Source organism: Lathamus discolor, chromosome 3 (assembly GCF_037157495.1).
Source record: "Lathamus discolor isolate bLatDis1 chromosome 3, bLatDis1.hap1, whole genome shotgun sequence".
In the NCBI taxonomy this organism is placed as follows: Eukaryota; Metazoa; Chordata; class Aves; order Psittaciformes; family Psittacidae; genus Lathamus; species Lathamus discolor.
In genome coordinates, this window is record NC_088886.1 from 54,510,146 (window position 1) to 54,530,896 (window position 20,751).

Genomic DNA, 20,751 nt, shown 5'->3' on the forward strand with positions numbered 1-20,751 from the left:
ACTTCAGTTTCTCTGTGCTGCCCAAGTTAACTGCAAGCATTTCCTGACACCCAGAGCGCAGGCAGAAAAAGGAAAAACGTCGACTTGAGAAAAGCACAGCTTCCAATCCCCACCCACCAGCTTCAGTCAAAGGGATGACTTCAGTCTCTTTCTTAACTAATCCTGTCACTGTAAAATCCTACAGTCATTCTTCCACACATAAAGGGAAAACGGACTCACTAGGAGGACTTACACTCTTTCAGCTTGAACTGTTAGCCAATGGTGGAAATGCAAGAATGCTGAAGTTGTGCCTTCGGAGCCAATAGAGTGGATTTGTGTGTCCCACATGACTGTGTTTCCCCTGTCTTTCACATGGGCAGTATTTAGTTCAATTCAGAACTGCAGATAGTATAGCGTGCAGAGCAGCAATGGGATGTCTGAGCACAAGTGGCCGACTTCCAGGCGACTTCAGGAAGCGCATTTGTAATATTTCTCCTGAATTAAACTGGGATTCTGCACTCTTGACATCCTCCGACCCTCCTTGTCTCTGCAGGAGACAGCGACCTGCACAGCACAGCAAAACTGTGAGTACAGAGTCTATTTATTTTTATTTTCACCCAGAAAAGCAAATCTCTTTAAAATTGTGAAAATGCTGTCTGCAACTAAACAGATGGTGACTTTTTCTGATGAGATGAATAAGTAGCTGAAGTGTTATTCAAATTCAGACAGAATTTTTGCATTCTTCAATTAAAAAGAAAAAAAAAAAAAAAAGAAGAAAGAAAAAGAAAGAGTTATTCTCCAGGGCTGTGCCTGCATGCACACTGCATGCCACACTGCTTCCTGACATAGCCAGCACGCTGCTTTGTTCATAAAGAAAAACAAAGACAAAAAGCCCGACACACGTATGTTGTTCACTTTTATTTGTACTCTGTGTCTAATCAGGCCTGATCTGTCCCCAAGGGGAAAAAAATAAAGGCAAACTTTAACTCCGCCAGCAAGGGCAGCCCAGACTTTCCAGACATCTGACAGTTATTATAATTAGCTATGAAAGACAGCAAAGACACTTTGGGGCAAATAGCTCTTACATTTGGAACAATGAAGTCGAGCAAGGTTCCCATCCCACCCCTTCCATGGGGGGAGGGGGAGAGGCGAGCCAACAGAGGGTAGTGTTAGGAAAGGGTTATGGCTGGACTGAAAAAACACAACTAACATAATATCTGGACTCACTCAGCACAAGGAGAGGCTTTTTGATAAGCAACTTTACCTCTTGATAGCAGCTTGCATTCATCCAGATTCCTGGCGGGGTGGGAAAGGGTGTGGGGTTCTTGGCAGCATAACGTCAGAAGGTCGGGGTGGAAGGGGCAGTGGGGGCAGAAAGAAGAGAATATCTATAGCAAGAGACACTGCAATTGCTTCCCAGAGCTTTGCTGGCCAGATCTCCTTAAGCCCAAGTTGCTTTCTGGGCAAGATTTATGAGAGTTCTCAAACAGAAGCAACAGACAAAGCAGAGCCTTTTTTTTTTCCTTCCTTCTCAGGAAAAGAAATTGAACCCAAACGGGTAACTGTGTAATAAGAAGCACTGATTTGCATTTTTGTTCATTTTCTCTGCCCCCACATGTTCATGAGACCTTTAATAAGATATTCCCCCCCCCGACTGCATGCTTCTTCCCACCCCCCCCTCCCCTACTAAAAGTTAGATTCTGAAAACTACGATCAGAAGGGAAAAAGCAAAGACAATAGAAATCTGACTCGGTCCTGGCTGGGCTGGATCTCTAATAAAGCATGAAGTAAGAACAGTTTCTAAGTGAAAGACGAGCAGACTGCTTTAAAAAAATAAAATAAAAAAAAAAAACCAAAAGAAAATAAGTGCAATAAGGAGAAATTGCTGAAAGACTCCAGACGCTACTAATTATGACTTAAATAAATCTTCCTGGACAGATGTTTGCTTGTTCCTACTGCGGGAAAAGGAACGTTAAAAGAATCTTTAAAAAAAAAAATATTTTTTTAAAGAATTTGACATGAATATTTTACTTTTTTTTTTTTAAATACACTGTTTTATTCTTTGTCTGCCCTCCTGTTATCTCCCCCTCCCCCAACCACCGCCCACTGTGAGCTGAGACACCTGAAGGCTAGACACAATGATCAACAGAGCACTGCGCTCGCCTGTCTGGATTCCAGCCAGATTTCTTTTTTTTTTCCCCTCCACAATCAAGGAGCCTGCACGCAATGCATGGCAAGCCCCTCACTCTGCTCTGTGCAGATCAGACAGAAGTCTGAACCGCGTTGCAGAAAGATTAAAGGCAAACACAAGCCTTTCTTCCTTATGTCGGCCAAGCTCGGTTTCAACTTGATTGCGATTTGCAAAAAAATATGAAATAAGAAACTTTGCAAACATAGATATGCACCTTATTGTACAAAACGTGCATGTGTGCGCACACGTTCTAACACAGCGTAAATAGGGGCATCCACTGTTCCCCATTTTATAGTGGTTTACACTCTAGCTGTACAGTCAATGCAGTATTTTATGTCAAGTTCATGCATCACTTACATAATTTGCCATGTAGCTCAAATACTATGAACAGATTTTGTATATGTACAGATTACACTAAAGGCAAATAGATGGTGTACACAGACCTACATCTAAAAGGCAGTCAAACTGAAATATTTAAATATCTTTGGGTTTAGAGAGATTAGCAAGATCTCCTAGACAGTTTTGTGCCAGTTTTAAACAAAACAGTAGTGAAATGCTTCACAAGTAGGTTGTCTTCAAGCTGCAGAAGGGGAGCGTGGCAGGAGACTAGCTAGCTGGCCTCACAAGCCTCCTCCGCCTTCCTGTTGCCACAGCCCAGAGAAATGATGACTGGCCCAGTGCCATCAAGTTGGTCTTGGGAATGCAGTACTCCCCAAAATAGTTGCTCTCCGTTTGGTGTGGCTATGGGTGGGGTTAGAAGAGGCATACAGGGAAAAGGGAGATTCAAAGCATTTATTCTATTTAATTTTTAAACGCATGGTGTGCAGACCTAATTTTCTAAAAGTTCTTTGAAACTGCATTGTCTTTTGGTCCAAAGTATGGCATGATGCACACGGCAATTATTTTCTGCTTTTCACTATGTAGTTTGGGGGGGGGGGGGGGGGGGGGAAGACTCAAAAGGAAAAACATGTTTTAAACACATGCACACGTACACAGCTTTTTATTTAGTCCCAAAAAGGCTTAAACTATATTTTAGTCACATTAACAGGTATCATAATAGAAAGATAGGCTTTTGTTTTGTTTTCATATATAAAATAAAAATATATTGCTTATAAGAAATAATCAAAAAAGGAACCCAGCATAAGAGTCCCATAAATTTAAGTCTTAAAAAAAACTTCCAAATAGCAGCAGAAACATACAAACAAAAGGTTACATGTGGTTGCAACAATATCCACAGGCAAGGTAAATATACTAGAAAAGAGATTTCAGAGAAATGGATAGAATGAATTTTGCTGCTGTCAAATTTGTATTCATGGATTATTTGGGGTTTTTTAAGCAACAGATTTATCACTTTTCTGAAGGAACATTTACATACCTTGTATGAAATATACAAGCAAACTCAGCACAGTGGTCATATGAGAAGTATATACTTGTAAGTTACTTGTATATGCATATACACATGTTCAATAGTATTAACATGCTAAATTTCTGTCTACTTTTGCTGGCATATTATGCTTGAAAAACAAAATTTGTCACTTATGTTTCACAAGTGTTTTTCAAAATAATGCCTGCAGCTACATTTTGAAGTGCTGACTCGCATTTTCTGAAAGGTAATGACAATAACCAATCATATTTTTATCCATTTCCTAATGACTGAAATTCTATGCAAATCAATTCCTCTAAACTTTAGAAGTCATGTACATACTTCCTTTTATTATAAGAGATTTTCAACTGGCAACTGATTTTTTGTTTACCAGTGCAAAAGCAACAACTAATCACATAAAAGCATTAAATCTGAGTATACGAATATAGGGCGCTTGCCTCCATGTTTAGTTCAACATTCTCTCCTTCTTCCAGTAAAGTCTCTTGGGTTTTGTGAATGCTGGGTGTTCAACAGTTTTGGCTTAAATAGATAGGAGATATAAACGCACAGTGTTTTTTGCAAATACGATATTATCCTCCAGCTGCTGTTTTCCAGGCACCCGAGATTTGGAGCTATGTGTTTTAGCTTTTTATACAAACAGTTTAAATGTGAAAAATTCTGACCTGTGTTTTTTTTGCTGACTTATTTAAACTTTCAAATAGTTGATGTTGAAACAAAGCAATCATGAAAGTTTATGCATATTTTTTACTTCATTCCTTGAGAAATTTATGCCTGTTACAGCTCATCTTAGTCTATGGCCTTCAGTTGGTTGTGCAAACTCCATGGTGCTACTTGCAGAAACCTCAAGTTCCAATTTCTGTTTTTAAACTCTCCTCTCCCCTCTTCCCCCATACTTCCTCTGTTGCATCTGCTTGTTTGAGCTTTTCCTAGTCTAAGCAGAAGTGTAACTTTTAGCCATAAGAATAAAGAGCTCAGGATTACTTCCAAAACTTTCAGAGAACTGGTTGTTTCACTTATACCTTTACACAGCAGAAGTAATTTGAGAGCCTACCAGAAACATCCTCAGTCTCAATAAGGTAACAAGGTCAAATAAGCTCATGTAATTACAGATAGGAAGAGAACTGTGCATTGCATTTTTATAGATAAAAAACACAGAGTGTTTTAATGTAAACAGATTTCTCTGCGATATTTTGCCAAACTGCTGCAAAGCTCAAACTACAGTTGAGCCAAAATGACTTTCGGCATGGTACAGTTAGACCAGATGGCCACGTGTTCTTTTCTTATTTAGATGAGACTTTTCCTTTCAATAACATCTTTCTTCCTGACCTGCTTAAAAATTCCAGCGAATGAAATCAGCACAGGATTTTCAATTCTAATTGACCATGTGCAGAGGAAGGGCCAGTAGAGAAATCAGTAGGGCCATTGTAAGGCACACTGCATCAATCTCTCCTTTGTCCTGAATCTTTTCTAGCATGAGCTAAAATAATTAAGATTATTTCATTTATATTATTTGTACAGAAGCAAATCTAGTTGTGTTCAGGCAAAAATCATTGCAAGTTCCTTTTTTACAAATACATGTAACAAGGAATACGTGTGTCTATCACACACCAGATAAACAGGTACACAGCATCATTAATAACCAAGTATTTAAAAAGAAAAACAAAAAAACTAACCAAAACTCAAGAAAAGAGTGAAGAAAAGGATAAGTGGGGGTGCATTAAAGCATGAACTGCTTTGCCTTTTCTAATGAAGTCAGAAAGTATGAAATAAAAAGAGCCTAAATATCAGAATTATTTTTTCCACTGTCCAAAATTCTCACCCTTAAAGTGTCTGTAATCTTCAATCTATTACTTTGCCTGCATAGATTTCACACAGACACACCACCCACACTATGTGGGATGGTGATCATGGTCTCACTTTTTTCTGTGTGATCTACATGCAAAGTACAGATTGTAAATACTGTATATATCACACACAAACATTATCTACAGAAATATGCACACAGATGATATCATCACAGTCTTACCTTACTATTTTATTTGGATTTAATGACATATCTGTGGAGCAAGATAACAATATTGAGATTTAACAAGTAGCATATGCTAAAGATGCACAAGGTCCTATCCACATGTTTACATAGCTCACGGATAAGGTAAGTGGGTAAAATGAATCCTTTAAAGGAAAAGGTGTGAGGGGCAGGGCGGGAATCAATTGAAAGCAATACAGAGCAAGCTGGGTTGGTTTTGGCTTGGTTTGAGTTGTTTGCTTTTTGGTTTTTTTGTCTGGGGAGGGGGGTTGGTTGGTTTTTTTTTTGGGTTTTTTTTTTTTTTTTTTTTTACACAAGGAAATAACATAGTAACAGATTTATTATTCCTGTACTATATTGAACAATTCCAGCTACGATTCACAGTTAAATTTTGGCTGGCTGATGGTTTCAGATTGTCACTAGAAGCCTGAATCAAGAAAGAACCAGACAGATCTACAAAATCATTTCTGAAATATAATTATGGAAATGCTTTCACTAAGGTAGCCTTATTCAGTTGAATCAGGTTTTTATTGAAAACAAAAAAAAAAAAATCAGTTTTTTATTAAAATCCTGATCAGCTTTGAAATGTAAGGTGAAAAACAATCCAGAAGAAAATGCAGTGGGTAGCATAGCCTTATCTGTATGTCAAGCATCCAGTCCAAGTAACATGTGCGTGAAGAAACATGCCTGAGAATATAAAACAAAGCACAGACTTTAGAACTGGCCAGGCAGACATGGTAAAAAGTCTGGTTTCAGCTCTCTAGTAAGATGTTTTGTTGCCTCGGGCAAATCATTTAACTGCCTGACTTCTCATCTACGTCATATTAATACAATTCAAGTTTTGAATTTGTGATTATTATTGTGAGTTCAGCACTGAAATACCACAGCAAAGGGAACTAGAGACACCTCAGATGCTTGAAAAGACTTTAAAATCCCAGACAGAACAATAATATTTTTGTTGCTGTTGTTGCTATTAATTAGGGTTTTTTTTCGTGTGATATTTCTATAACTTGACGAGATACAAAGACTTGCTCAAGAGGTTCATGTAACTCAATTCTAGCTCAATTTCCTCAAGTTTTTCCATGTACTTGAACACTGACTTTTTATTTCCTGATAACATGCAACAAAACAGCAGAACCAGTATAAGTGGAAGATACTACTGTCTGTAATGATGCTCTATATTCAACATTAAGGGCTAAGTCATGCAAGGCCTAACACTAAGAGGCTAACTTCTGTAGAGTAATAGCTTGTTTAACAGACTGTTGATGGTACCAGTGAGACTAATTGCAGACTGGGGTGCTGCACTGCATGACCAGGAATACCAAGCCTGAGCCCTACCTAGACATTTACTGCCTCCAGTATTTGTGCACTAAGGATCTGATCTTATTCACAGCATTGGTCATATTCTCATTTAAAAGCCTGAAGGACACTTCAATGCTCAAAGTTCAGCACATGTGTAAAGCATCATGTTGAAATAGGTTTTTAATTTCTAGAGAATCCTTTGCTACAAGAAGTAAATACATTTGCTGGGTACTGGCCATTTTGCTGGTGGTCATTATATTGCACTCCCAGTTTTACCTTTCTGTTTCTCTTGACAATTCTTCGATTCCCCCCCTTAGACAGACTGAGTTAGAAACACTTGGGCAGCAACTCTAAAAATCACAGGAACAGAGACCAGTGGGCCTGAAATGATGAGATATAACAAAAGATTGAGGCCGCCATTTTGTGACTAAATGAAGTGATTGCATCACACAGATGGACCCAAAAAACTTTTTTTCCCTCAATGAGGAAATATGGGAGGCCACTGTGCAAAAGAAGAAAAAATTTCTCTGCTGAATGTTTCTATTAAACAATGCTCATGCACAGTGAGAAATACATACTCAGGCTCTCAGCTACCCTATGTCAGTGCTGTTCAGGACTCCTGAAAATTAATTAAGGAAAAGGCAGTGTGGCAGATCTGCTGGTAATCTCTGCAGGTTTGAAGAAGTGTTGGGGTAGTGAGATGCAGGAAAAAGGGAAATATCCTCCGTGGAAGTATGGCCTCATAGTGCTGCTCAGAACAAGGAGAGGAAGTCAGCAAAAAGTGCATGGTTACATGCAATTGACGGACTGTATTTCATCAGCCTATTTTTACTGTCAAGGCTCCAGAATATATTAGGACTCTATCCAGTCTCTTTAAGCTATTGGATGTGGATGATGGGATCAGATAAAACGATTAAAATCAGCTTGGTTTTGTGATTTCAGATACTAAGAGTAATAGGTGCAAACCAAACAGTCACATGATAAATGTACAAACACATCTTTGTGTCTTACCTCTGCATTTTTCCAGTTTATAGCAATTGATAAGTTCTGTTTGTTTGGGGTTTTTATTTAGCAAACCTCCAAAATGGCAAGCAAGATTATTTTTTTGCAGCATCTCTTTGGAAACTGGTTTCACTCATCCGAAATAAAAAAGCTCAGAAGATATTGTAAAAAACAAATTTTATGCTGCATCCCATGTGATATTTTACATAAAGTCTCTGGTTAAGCAGCTTTAAAAACCCTCGATGCATTTAAGTTGTTTCCAGAGTTTGATGACTGCCTCTTTTTTAGAAATAAAAATCTGATCATTTCCCATCATGTCTTATCCATGCAATGAATTTGTGTTACTGCTTTCAAGCTTTATTTTTCAGTTGATGTGAAGGTACTTTTCTAAGAGAATAATTTGCATAAAAGAATTTTAAAAGCTGGAGCAGTGTAATGAATGACAACAGCTAAGAAAAGCAGTCCCCAGGGCAGAGAAAGGGTTAAAATTTCAGATCTTTATGTAAGAATTAAAAATGAAAGGAGAGTTAAAAATGGGACAGGGGGGTGGGGTTGGGGGGGGTGGGGTGGGTGGAGAGCTAAGCTGCTGGTGACTTGAGTGTATTTATGGATTACTATGTCTTGAAAAGAAGAAAACCAGAGTTGTAAGATGACACTGCAGGGGTTGTCTGGACTTTTCACAGAGTGTAAAGTCTGTTTAGTCAGTGTCTTAATGCCTAATGCTGACCTTTGCCCTCTTCACTCCTCCCTGCTCCAGGTGCAACATTTTTAGCAAGTGCTTTAGCATTATTGGGAAGTTTGTGCAGGTTTCACATGCTGCAAAGTGCACAGAGCATTTTATACAACGGCATCCACTACACCCACGCAATATCAAGGCTTAGCACATTTTTATTATCCTAAGTACACAATGACTTGCTTTCCCCATTTTCCCTTATTAGTTATTACTCTGTTAAAGTAATAAAATCAAAAGATTCTTCGAAAGGGTATTCGATTGGCATAATCCTATACGACAAGATACAAGATTAAGCTCATGTCACATACTCCCAAGCACCATGAATTATAGCAGCAACGTGTGCCAGCAATGCTATTGATCTCTCAGATTAATTCTCTTTGCTATGGAAATGGGAGACAAAACCAGAACCCATTGCTACAAAACAGCCAAGGAATTTCAGCTCATTTTCCTCCAAACTAAATTTATGGTTTTGTAGTTATTCATTATATTGGGACCGATTTAAATTTTAAAGCAAAACAACAGTTTTACAGACTAATATTAAAAAGAGCTAAACTACACAATGTATAATTTCTATTTTTATAAAAATAGTGTAGTAAAATGTATATTACATATGAGATGCTGTAAATTCTCCAGTTGTCAGAGATGCAGATAATATAAAAGACAGCACATGCATATTTAATATTTATTCATCCATGTCTTATATTTAGGAGATGGTTGCTAAGATTTCTGAGGGCTTGCAATTTGACTGCTGGGGAGAAAGGATACATAGGTACCATCATCTTTGAGACCATTTCAGGTTTCATGTTGTTTCTAAAAAGCTTACATGGACATTCCTTGTTGCCATGGGCAAGGAACCCATTTTCCTATTCATATTATGCTGCGGGACTGATGGCTTCTTCAGATGTGGACCGAGCATTAAAGATCCCTAAGTTTTCCACTGCACGATACAACGTACCAAAATGCACTCTGCACAACCACAGTATAAAACTTGCTGGAAATAGACTGTCCAGTACTGCACTTTTGTGATTTATTCCAGCTCAGTCTACCTTAAAGATATTTAGAAATTATGATTTAGACACTTAAAAGCTTTAAATAGCTGATGTCTCCCACATTCCTTCCTCAGTGAGCTAGGCTGCAAAATGTTCATTAAGCTGAAGGAAAAGAACAGAGGAAAAGGAATGGTTTAAGAGGTGAATAGCAGCAGGAGTAGGCACAGGTCAAAGGATCAAAATATTCTGGGAAATGCCCTGAAACAGTTCTCTTATACTACTTGATTTCATTTATAACATTTGGGCTACAAAAGAATAAAGAAAAAACAAACATATAAACTGTTGTTCATTGCATGATAAACTATTTCTAGAACTGGGTAGCTTTATCTCAGCACAAAGACAGCAGCTGCATTGTGAGCAGGAGCTAAGAACTCAACACCCCTTGTTTAAGAGTAGGGTACGTCAGAAGTCAAAACTTTAAAGCAACCTGAAATGTTAGTATTGTAGTAAGCTAAGCAACTGGATTTGATTTCTAGCCAGACTGTATCCCTTTGCTCCTGACACTGTTTACAAGACATATTTAGTGCAGGTGGTACTCTCCTTAATTTCACTGAAGGTCAAGTGTACTTGTCATAACTATTTTTTGCACAGCTGAGAATTCAACTACTGTAGACTAAAAACAGACATTGTTTTTGTGAAGGAAACACACAGTACTGAAGAGCTGGACTTGAGATAAACAGAATGAATTTTTCACACTGTTGTCTCCTACTATCTCATCAAGATCATAACTTCTGAGCTTGCTGTGTATCTGTAGAAGCAGTCATTTGGGCACTTACACTTACAAAACTTCAGAAACCTTTGCCTGGGTAAAGTGGTTTCATTTGTCTTACTTTAGATGGCTACTATGAATCTTTTTCAGGACTGAAACCTGAGATTATGTTCTTGTAATGTTTGTAAATGACCCATTTGACAATGAATTGCCAGCATAAAATCAACTGAAGTTTGAATTAGTCAAGTTTCTAACTTAAGTAGAGAAAAAATTTAGATAACCAAAAACCTAAATTCATTTATTCTCCTGCTATTTTGGAACATCAAAGTCACACCTTTCAGAGAAGACTCATGTAAAGCTTATTCTCTGTAAATTCTAAACTGATGTTACAATTGTTACACACCATACCAAATCTGCAGAAAAAATAGCATGGTAAAAGTAAAACACTATACTTGTCTTGATTCATTTACCCTTAATAATTAACAGTTCCTGTCTACATGCAGTAAGCACACCTAAAATACAGGAAATTGTCTATGGAACCTCCTTTTTCTGTTAATACATATTTCCCTTTTTTGACTTACAACTATTCCTAATGCCTTCCCTATGCGTTTTACCTGAAGAAAGGAAATTAAAGAAAACTATCTTTGAATTGTGCTTGGTTTAAAGGGTTTTTTCCATGTTAGTTGAAAAAAAGACATTAAAAAATACCCAACCAAATCCAGGTGTCTCCTGTAATACTATACTACTTCGGTCTTGCATAACACAAGTTTTCTTCCAGTAAACGACTCCTAATATATCACAGATATGGAAGAGATGAAATCCTTCCTTCCAGATCTGTGTACTGTCAGAATCTGCACCCAGGTGTGCTCCAAAGCATCAGTTCACCAAATTCTAAAACTAACGACAGATTCCCCTGTGAAATCCATTTGCTGGTGAGCTGCTACTTACCCATTCTCCTCTACCCCCATCCAATCCTTTTCAACCACTCTGCCCTGAATCACTGTATTCCTCTGCAAAGAGTAAGGTGTAAAAATATAAAAATTGGAACTGCCTGCCATAAATATGAACACTTACTCTAGATAGGAAGCCGTGTTTTTCAGTTTTGGGGTTTTTTTTCCTTTTTTTTTTTGTTTCTTTTTGTTTTTTTACTTAAAAGCATAAAGGCAAGTAAAATGAAAACAAAACACTGCCTTTTGTAGCGCAGTTAATTTTCAGAGATAAATATTGCTATTCAACTGACACAATGAAATGTAGATTTGAAGTCCTAATCTTTCTTGTTAGTGGAAACCCCAAATAACCAACTTGCAATCTGATTAGCATCATAGTTTTCCTGCTTGCAAAATGAGAGCCAAGTTTCCTCAAAACATGGAATAGTACGGTGAAGCAAGCATTGTCTCATGAAATTTCACTGAGAGAAAACATGGGGCATCATGATTTCAATTTGTGGGATTCACTGGACGTTTGTTTCTAAACCCAAGCTTTCTCTTTCCTCATTTCATCAGTGACTCATGAACTTTATTTTTTCACTTGAAATTGTCTAAGTTATGGTTACTTTATAGGTAAATCCATATTTCAATTCTGTAACTCATCATTAAGAAAAACAAAAAGGAAAAAACCTCCACTAAACATTATTCTCTGCCAGTTTTGTACTTATACTGGGGGAATAAATTTTACATAACTTCATTTAGAGAATCATTCATCATGATTATTCTACCAGTACCTGTATTCCAGCTGAATTTTTCAGGCTCAGTGGCAAAATGTTGGTAAATTAAGACCTTCTCTATAAAAAAAAAAAAAAAGAATTGAAATCTATTGGTCATGTTAATGAAGGAAATGAAACCTGAGTTACTCAAAAAGCTAATAAAGTTCATGTCCTTTTCAGAGAGGAATTCAGAAGTATTTTTCTGAAAGACTGGTTTAAATTTGTAAAAAACAAATTCCTGAACTTTAAGAAAGAAATAGTTCAAAGGAAAAAATGACTAACACTAAGGTATCAAGTTCATTAATATGCTGCATAACAGTTTAAGTTGGTTCTACAAGGGAGATAGCAACACACCTGTACCCATGCAGGTCATGTTGGAGCAACTAGCACAGGGGATTGCATTTAGAATCATCTTATCAGGCTTCAATGGCCTAGGACTCCAACATGTGTTTCCAGCACACTCCTGGTGGAAGGAGACTGATGCCTTGCATAAGCAGGTTATGAGAATATCAAGGCCACTGAAATTACTTTGCTGAATTCACAAACTATTTGTTGTACTAAGACCTAGCTCTCTACCCTGTTCTAGTCCAGTGCCTCTTTCATTACACAGTACTTACGTCCACTCCTTTTCTTCTCTTCTTTGGGATTCACACAGAACAGACAGCAATAATTTCCTGCTGGATGCTCTTAGGATTCACTGCATGTTTTGGACATTGCAAAGGGACAGCTGACAGTCAAGAAAATTTGAGACTTTTATAGGAGCGGGAGTTGTGGCCTTTGGCTACAAGATCTTAGTAAGCTTCCTACTCCTTTTTTCCTTAGCTCTCTATGACAGGAGGTGGCAAGCATAATGAAGACTAGAATTGTTCATCTCTCTCTGCCAAAGATTTGTCATCCATTATTTTTAAATTTAGAAACTTAACTTGGCTGGCATTTCTTCTAACACACGTGTAAAATAAGTGAGGTTAACATAGCATGAAGGAGAAATGTGGGGGAGACCTACTTCTCAATTGTTCTGTTTGAAAACTCATACTTCAGTTTGTGACAAGCAGCAAGATTCACTAAAAAAGACATTCTGCATTGAAAGATACTGGGCATTCTTCATTATATGAGAACATTTCTGAATGAAGACCTCCTGTATTGTTTTGCATTTCCTTAAGAAGGCCTCAGACTGTACCAGCTGTCTAAACATATTTACAGTCTCTCCAAACTGCTGCAAGCCCACTGGAGTGGAATTTGTGCAAGGGTCAAAGGTAGCATGACTGAAGAGGTTCTTGAAGTTTGTTTTTAAGACACAAGATAGCCATGCATTTTCTGCAAACATAGCTACACATACAGCTGGCTCACTACAGAAACATTTGTTAATCTAATTTAGAGATAAAACCTCTCAGAATTACTACTAACTGCTTGGAATACCTTTTTCTTTTTTTAATTCAATGCTACTTTCTGCAGCTTGCATTTGACTGATTTAGTCAAATTTTTATCTCTCAGTGTACTTGCCCAGTTACATTTACTTACTCATTTAAGTTTTGGGGAAAAGAAAAAAAATATTTTGATCCCATAATAAATGCACATCTGAAACCAGGAAAAGCAGATAAGTACTAAATAAACAATGAAGTATATTTATCACCTGAATCAGTTTCTCAAAGTTTGACAGTTAATATCTTTTCTGAAATTGCTATTTGGACAATCCCTCCCCCATCATCCAGAAAAGACATCTGGCTAGCACTGAATGGAGTTTAGTGTTTGAACATCCCATCTGGTTTCATCATGTTAACACATGATTCCAAGTCATTCAAGAAGTATGAACAATGGATATTGTATTCCATATAGTGCCATGTGGATTTAATCTTTAAAGGATGGTGGCACTGTAAAATTGAACCATTTAGTTAAAAGTCAAAACATTTCACATACTGAAAACTTACTTCTCATAGCCTCAAAAGCTTCTCACATATTATAGAATCATAGAATAGTTAGGGTTGGAAAGGACCTCAAGATCATCTAGTTCCAAACCCCCTGCCATGGACAGGGACACCTCACACTAAACCATCCCACACAAGGCTTCATCCAACCTGGCCTTGAGCACCGCCAGGGATGGAGCACTCACAACCTCCCTGGCAAACCCATTCCAGTGCCTCACCACCCTAACAGGAAAGAATTTACTCCTTATATCCAATCTAAACTTCCCCTGTTTAAGTTTTAACCTGTTACCCCTTGTCCTGTCACTACAGTCACTGACAAAGAGACCCTCCCCAGCATCCCTATAGGCCCCCTTCAGGTACAGGAAAGCTGCTATGAGGTCTCCACACAGCCTTCTCTTCTCCAGGCTGAACAGCCCCAACTTCCTCAGCCCACCTTCATACGGGAGGTGCTCCAGTCCCCTGATCATCCTCGTGGCCCTCCTCTGTACTTGTTCCAGCAGTTCCATTATCCTACCCCAAGAACAACAAGCAGACCATGTCTTCCTCGCACAGTGTCATTTCCATTCTTACTTATCATAGTACCTATCTTGATAAATCTAGAACACATTTCCTAAACATGGCAGTGAAAAGCAACATTAAGATAGACTTTTTAATTATAATACTATTTTCACCCTCAAATTACTTACAGATTGCTTGAAAACATACTCAGAAGTTTGCTATGAAGCAAATGGAAGTTGGGCACCTTTGCATTCCAGTGCTGGCAACTCTGCCTTTCACTGAGATTAACAGAATCTATAGCCACTCTTCAAAATAAATGCTAAGTAAGCATTTTCTTCAGACCATCACTAATCTGTCTTAATGATGCTGAACAAACATTTCATTTCTCTATCCTCTTGAACAAAAAATAACCAAATTTCAGTTATTAACATTTCCTATTCAAACATTTCTTTTAAATGTATATCTTCATAAGGTTTATTGACCAGTTGTGCTGTAACACTGATCTTAACATATATTTTCCATATTTAATGAATGAACCCTAGGAGGAACAAATATTCAATAAAGTAGCTTGTTAAGAAAAGTTAATGATACTGATTTCAGACTGAAAGAGAATCACAGAAACTTCAAATGTAGAGCAGGTATTTTCGAGCTGTCCTTTAAGCCACCTAATAAAATTTGTTTCATTTGAGCACTTGGGAAAGTATGGATTTTACCAGCTAGGGCAAGAAGATGGGAAAATAAAAATAAAAATAGAGGTTCGTATGCTTTTAGTGGAATGGAGCAGGGCAAGCATACTTGAAAATTTATACACATGTGATCATGTCCTTATGCTGAACCTCAGCTCACATTTCATTTTTGGAGTTAAGATTCTAAAAGATTTTATTTCTCAGAAACCACTGAAACTGAATGAGAAAGAGGGACTAGTTTATCCTCAAAATTATGAGGCCAGAATAATATCTGTGCAACAAGACATAATAGGTTTGTCTGATGAAAAAGAGAAAGAATTCTGTAAAGACTGACAAAAAAGATAGAATTAGACCATCCAACTTTTTCTGAACTCAGTTGAACTCTATCCTTTCTTTAGTGTCACCTTAATTACCAGCCAGGTCACAGGGTGAAGCTCGATAAAAATGGGCAAGAAAAGCAAAGTGGATCTCATGACATTAGTATTTTCACAGCAACATCTAAATCTAACATATTTAAGAGGCTACTGATGATGCTTAAAAGCTCACTTTGCATTGTCTGGAAAACTTGTTTACCCACTATGTTGCTTCAGTTGACAAAACCTATCTAGACTATCAGGACTACTGTATTAGGAAACGGTACAAAGGAGGAAGAGATATACGCTAGTTTATGGAAGCAAATGAGTTCTTTGTGGGAGAAACTGGATATGCTCACGGCAAAGCTGGGTTGAAGGTTAGCTGTACCAGTTGAAGATTAGCTGTACCAGTTGAAGATTTTACTTAAACTTATGGAGATCATATAGACTGGTAAATCAGTGGATTATAAGGGTTCGACAGTGCCATGTGTAGCTGATTACAGCAGGGAAAATACTGAACTCCCTAATTTGGAAAGAACTATAAAATGCAAGACTGGAATAGAGATGACCAAAGTTTGCTTTTTTTTAACAACATCCCACTGTTCCTATCATCTCTAGTGATTAAATCAGAGATAAATTAGTGACTATATTTATTCAGTACCACCTTGGATTTAGAGAACTGAGAACTGTCTATTTCATTTGGCAATACTTCTATCAATACTTTTCAAGTAATACTGGTTGAGTACTCAGCAGATTTATGCAAGCTATAGCAGACAGTCTGTGTTATAAGGTCTTGAGAGTCTGTTTGCTTAATTCAAGTACTCTGTCTAGAAAGACATTGCTTTACTCAAAACCTATTCATTCAGTTCCTTCCAGGCACAAAGCCTCCAAAATACACAGTACTTTTCTGCCTGTAATTAACATCAAAAGTATTAGCTACCTCCAGCATCTAGAACACCTGAATTACTACAAGCACTTGTCTTGCACTGAACAAAAAAGGGACTGAAAAAAGGACCTCAGGAAACTTAAGTCCTGAATTGAGTCTGCCTGAATGTACTTTTAAAAGGTCTTAATATTTCTGTAGCCTTAAGACATGAAAAGCATAATTTTGGTTGGGGGAAAAAGAAAAAAAAATTCCTGTCTTCTAGAATTTAGGCAGTTAGTTAAATCTTGCTGGATTCATACAAGCATTTTGCACAGCTTGACTTTTTATAGTGGAAATGCTTGACTTCTCAGACAAGATCTAGAGTTACAGTTGGTTCTACTGATGATCAGTTTCACTTAAGATGTAGCAAGAGAAATTTGAAGAGGTAACAAGAGTTTCCAAAGGAGATATGAATTTGAATGAATTCTGGGCTGGCCTAGGTAGTCAACACAAACTTATTAACAGTCATTTTTAGTTCTTAAATGGAGTATTTACTTTCTAGAACACTGTATTCATTAATCTTGTTCCTAGTTATGATCTTTTAACGTTATAAGAAATAGAAAGCCTTCACAATTCTATTATGCATGAGGGGGGAGCAGTATCTCAGCGGTTTAAGTTTCAGCACTGAGAGAAAAATAAATGGCTTTATTGAATGTATCTGCTCCTGCTGGATGTCAGCATAGAGCTACCACCATTAACTGAAACTAGTGGGTGGTCCTAACGTCAAGTATTGCGACAGCAGCCTGAGTTGTAACCTGGACTTTAATAATTTGTAACTCATGGCCAGCCTTACAGAGGCTTTCAGTGCGTCATGATCCAAATCACTAAATTCAAACTTAAATCTCTTTTCCCTTCATTAATATAACTAAGGTATTTGTGCACTGCAGAAATTTGATATCTCAGTCTCTCCTTCTTGCTAATACAATCTTATTTTCCACATATAAATGGCAAGCTGCCAATTAGGGAAGTACACATGCTGTAATGCAAAGAAAATTAAGTAGATATGTCTGTAGGTATTAAGTACAACTCGGAGTATTGTCTAGTGCAGCTGGATTGAAAAACACTCCAAAAAACCAAATTACAACTCCAATCTTTATATCATAAGCAAAAGTTTTTGTGAGCTTGTTACATTCCTCACTGTATCTTATTTCTTGGTTTTAAGTCTTACTTCTTTTTCCTTCCTCTGATTCAAACACTTGAAAATAAAATTGTGTCAAAGCTATTAAAATAGCACCAAAAATATTACAAGGCATTTTACTGAAGTATAGAACAAAGTACAAAATTGTCTTCATCCATTCCACTGCCTCTGTGGTTGAACCTTTCAGTTGCTTTTAGCCAGATGTAGAACAATTCTGATATAGACAGTGGAATGTCATTAAAATATCTTTTTTTAATAAACAAAGCCTATTAGTATTGATTGAAGCATTTTTAATTAAGCTTTCTTGTCACCTTCTAAGGGAAGGAAAGAGCAAGCTACTGGTGAAGCCAGTAGGAGACCAAGATTATTCTGGGCTCCTGTTCCATATTCAAAATGATATAACATGAGAAACTCCACTTAGTCCCCAGTTGTCAGGCTGTGGGAAGGTATATTAAGATTATTACACTTTATTAATTCCACTATAAAACAAAGTGAACTGAGACTTTTGGACACTACTATACAGTAACAAAAATATAGGCAATTCTATATGATATATCATACACACAGCTGTACACTACCCTCAAAACCTAGCAGTAGTAATCTAGATCAGGATACTGGTCAAAATAGATGAAGTTAACAAAAGTAAAAAAAAAAAAAGCCACCTACCAACACTGTATGTTATCTATCTATATTTACTGTCAAGGTACTGTAAGCATCTTTACCATGTACAAGGTTACCATCTTAGCTGAGCCTGCTGAACTATAAAGATAATAATTTCATTAATCCTCCTCTGTAGTTAGATACTTAGCATAACTGTTTTGTGGGCTCTATAATCTCCACTTGACTGTGCTGCATTCCCTCTTTATGAAATGGTTGGCATCTTCTTGTGCCACATTGCTCAGAATAAGCTGCTTTTCTGTAATTCATACACCATTTCCATACAGGACTGTTGCTGTTTTTCATGTGAAAAGCAACTATAGGAAGTGATAGAAGTGTCAGAAATGGGAAAAAAAAACATGTTTTAACTTAACAGAAAGTGGCATTTCATCTTCTAGCCTTGCAGTGTGCTTGTTAGTAATGTGATGTGTCACGTAGGTTGAAGCAAATTTGTTTGCCTCAAGGATCAAGTGCCACTTCTAACCAAAAATGTAAGAAGATTTCCCTCATGTTTGACTCCTAATTAACAAGCAGTGGAGTCTGAATATCAGACTTTGTCGAGCTGAAAAATATTGATTCACAAAGTTAAACTTCATGTGGGTTTGTATGATTTTTAAAGAAAACTCCTTCAGAAAACATTTAAGGATTAAAAGGGAATTTATAGCCAAAAACAGAAACATTGATGCCAAAATAGCAATTCAGCAACAAATTGACTGCTTTAGACAGATCTCTTTATTCTGCCTAAATATCACCAAAATCTAACACAGAGCTAGTTTTCAACTCTAAAGTTTTGTGGGATGGAAAAAAGGAGTTTTCTGCTTACCTGTGGTCATGAAATATTTATCAGTTTGCCAGTTTAAAAAAAAAAAAGTAATGAATGATATATAGTGATACATTTCTATATCTGAAACACTTCACATAAATTAGCAAACTAGCATTCAACAGTCACATGTATTCAAAATCATGTTACATTATCTCACCCTCATACAAGCATAACAACATGGCCTCCCACTAAGTTTAGTCTTTAATATAATGGGCCAGAAGTACTTCAAAGTTGCTTGGCATAAGTAACAACCTAAGACAGAATTAAATACACAACTTGTGGAGAATTTCTACAAGACATCCTACCTGCAACAGTACCTACCGCATACTTTCCAACTAAAACTTTTTAACTAAAAAGCCTTTAGTCTATTCTGGACAAGTGCAAGTCCTGTGCAAACTTTTTAAATTAGATACCCAGTAAAAACATTTAATAAAGCATAAAAATGTCCTAACAAGTCCCTCTAGGTAGTTAATTTTAACAATGGAACTATGACAATCCCAGATCCAAATCCACTTCAGTTATTTAAAAAGAAAATTGCCATTGTTAAGGGGTATGAACATTTATTTGGGGGAGAACAACTTTTGGACTGACTAGTGCAATTCTAGGGGGGAAGGGTCAGTTCTGTGTTTAAAATATTTTGCTGCCAGAAGATTCTGCCATCACAAAATAGGTGATACCTGGAACAAACAAGGCATGATAAGTATCTCAGCCTCTGCTTGTGACCAGAGCTAAGCAAATGCCTAGTTGATGAAGGGCAATTGATAACCTTTTCCCAGGTCTTTGAAACCTTCACCACAGGATTATATATAACAAGACTTAAGAGATACTACTGTTGTTGAAATCATCTTCAACAATTATCAATATTATGGCAGGCTGCCGTTACAGTACTGTTCTGTTTGGATGTCAGGCATTGCAGGGGACTTCACACAGATAAAATCCCCAGGTTTCACAGGAATCCAGCAGGATAGCCTAGTTATTACCAGATCCACTGCCTTCTATTTTAAATCTTTTAGAAGTGCTAGGTAGATGCCTGACACTGATTTTTATAGAAGGTTCTCTATGCTCTTTAAGGCAGAAGTATCAATATAATAATTTAAAAAAATAATCACTAAAAAGATACATAATTACACATTTAAGAGGAAAAACGCTATTAACAGTCAATCAAAGTAACAAAAGGAACACAGAGCAGGTCTCAGTTCACTAAGTACTACCTGTGTTTGCAGAGAGAAATTTTGTATAGTAACATGCAAAATGCAGAGAGTCATAGCGTTCTGCAATGTCAAAACTCAGTGTCATGAGCTACAATGTTTTTCCTGGATATAGATTTAAAACATTTTTTCTAATTAAAAGAATTAAGATGAACTGTTACCACCTCTTCAGTGAACCAGTGTCACTACAGCAGACTATAGTATCTGCAGCAGCAGTGCTATTTGCCAGGGCATGTGCTGTTTTCCCACCACTGGAACAACTTGTAATGGGGTAACAGAACCAAAGGCCAAATTCTTTCAATCTACCAAAATTCAGTGTACAATATATGCCCCCCATAGGTTTTTGTTCCACTCTCAACAACGACCCTATTTCAGGCAAAGAGCAGATTTAATTTCTGGAAGTAAAACAAAATGAAGAAAAAACTGAAAATTGTTTTATATCTTAACTTTCGGGCATGGAATAT

General features: G+C 37.1%; 1 long non-coding RNA gene across 1 annotated transcript in view; it reads left to right on the forward strand.

Annotated features, from left to right (window-relative positions):
* Positions 1 to 311: 311 nt before the first annotated feature.
* LOC136012265 (uncharacterized) overlaps positions 312 to 20,751 on the forward strand; it is a 62,283-nt gene continuing 41,843 nt past the window's right edge. The window contains exon 1 of the long non-coding RNA XR_010611648.1: positions 312 to 563. This is a non-coding gene — a long non-coding RNA (uncharacterized LOC136012265). The remainder of the gene's footprint in view (positions 564 to 20,751) is intronic.